The sequence below is a fragment of the Rutidosis leptorrhynchoides genome, chromosome 3, assembly GCF_046630445.1.
Source record: "Rutidosis leptorrhynchoides isolate AG116_Rl617_1_P2 chromosome 3, CSIRO_AGI_Rlap_v1, whole genome shotgun sequence".
Taxonomy (NCBI): domain Eukaryota; kingdom Viridiplantae; phylum Streptophyta; class Magnoliopsida; order Asterales; family Asteraceae; genus Rutidosis; species Rutidosis leptorrhynchoides.
This window is the reverse complement of record NC_092335.1, coordinates 400746019-400748158: the sequence shown is the minus strand read 5'-3', so window position 1 is coordinate 400748158 and position 2140 is coordinate 400746019. Positions and strand designations below refer to the sequence as shown.

Below are 2140 nucleotides of genomic sequence, written 5' to 3'. Positions count from 1 at the left end.
AGAATCTTCTAGTGATTCGTATTCAACAAATTCAATTATGGAAAATCTGGAACCTCTAAGTATGGAAGACCGAATGAGAGCCACACGCACGGGCCAAGGTCACGCCATTATTAAGCCAGACATTAATGCGACAGATTATGAAATCAAAGGACAAATCCTACACATGGTAACTAATCAGTGCCAATATAGTGGTGCGCCGAAGGAAGATCCAAACGAACATCTTCGTACGTTTAATAGGATCTGTACACTATTCAAAATCCGAGAAGTTGAGGATGAACAGATCAATCTCATGTTGTTTCCCTGGACTTTAAAGGGAGAAGCCAAAGATTGGTTAGAATCGTTACCTGAAGGGGCGATTGACACATGGGATGTTTTAGTTAAGAAATTTCTTAAAAGATTCTTTCCGGCATCTAAAGCCGTGAGACTTCAAGGAGAAATTTTTACGTTCACACAAAAGTCAAATGAAACTCTATATGAGGCGTGGACAAGATTTGGAAAGTTGTTGAGAGGATGTCCTCAACACGGTTTAGACACTTATCAAATAGTACAAATATTCTACCAAGGTGTCAACGTTGCTACACGAAAAGACATCGACATAACAGCTGGTGGTTCCATTATGAAGAAAATCGCAACTGAAGCTTACAAAATTATTGATAACACAGCCTCCCACTCTCATGAGTGGCACCAAGAGAAAGATATATATCGTTCATCTAAAGCGGCTAGAGCTGATTCTAGCCATAACTTTGATTCCGTTTCCGCAAAAATAGATGCTTTCGAGAGACGAATGGAAAAGATGAATAAAGATATTCACGCAATACGAATCAGTTGTGAGCAATGCGGTGGACCACACTTAATGAAAGACTGTCACATTGAACAAACGATGGAACAACGTGAGAATGTTGTCTACATGAACCAAAGGCTGGAAAATAGTTATCAGAATAATTATCAACCACCAAGGCCAAACTTCAATCGAAATCAAAACATTCTTTACAATCCAAAAGGACCCGACAATAACTCGTATAACCAACAAGGTCAGATTAACCAACCAACTCAAAACAACACTTTCAATCAACAAAGACCTGGCTTGTATAAACCACCACAACAAACCGAAGAGAAAAAGTCAAATCTGGAAGAAGTGGTATTTAAGCTAGTTGAATCTCAAACACAATTTATTGAAACTCAAACTCAAACGAATGAGAGGTTTGATCAGTCATTTAGAACTCAACAAGCTTCTATTTTGAATCTAGAAAAACAAGTAGGTACTCTTGTTAGATTGATGAGTGAAAGGAAACAAGGAAAGCTACCGAGTAATACTGAAGTAAATCCTCGGAATGAAAATGTTAATATGGTTTCAACAAATTCTGAAAAACCAGCATCAGAAGATGGGGAGGTTTTAGATGTAAGTAACAATGAAGAAGTTACACCACCACCACCACCCGAGTATGTAAAGCCAGTGGTGGCACCATACAGACCACCCATCCCGTTTCCAAGAAAAGGAGTTGAGTATGAGCAAGTAATAGGTAATAAAGTTTGTGATACCTCTGGAAAGAAGAAGAAGAAGAAGAAGAATAAAAAAGTGCAAGAAACAAAAACAGTAGAAGTAAACCCGGTGAAGACAGTTCCACCAAATCCTCCACCTAGGGTAGGTGATCCGGGTGAATTTATTGTTTCTTGTCTACTTAGTGACTGTGTCATGTATGATGCACTAGCAGATTTAGGTTCAACTGTGAGTGTTATGCCTCTTTCATTATATAAGAGATTAGGTGTAGGTGAGTTAACTCCAACGGATATGAGTGTTCGACTCCTTGATCAAACCATTAAGCACCCAGTTGGAATTGCTGACAACCTACCCGTTCAAGTAGGTAATTTAACCTTTCTAGTCGAATTCATTGTCATTGACATAGAAGAGGACTCAAACGTTCCTCTAATTTTAGGTCGACCATTCTTAGCGTCCACCGGGGCGTTATTTGATGTAAGAAAGGGTAGAATGACACTTAGTAATGATGAGAAATCGATCACCTTTATGATTCGAAAGTCTAAATATCCACAAACCAAAACCGTTGAACCGACAAAAATGATTAGTAAGAACCATGTTGTTTTACCAACTCCAACGGTAATGCTTAACAATAATAGAACGCCT

General features: G+C 38.6%; 1 non-coding gene across 1 annotated transcript; it reads right to left on the bottom strand.

Moving 5' to 3' along the window:
- Positions 1 to 421: 421 nt before the first annotated feature.
- Positions 422 to 528, bottom strand: LOC139903643 (small nucleolar RNA R71). The gene has a single exon (XR_011778452.1). It is a non-coding gene; the product is annotated as a small nucleolar RNA R71 (small nucleolar RNA).
- Between the last annotated feature and the right edge of the window lie 1612 nt (positions 529 to 2140).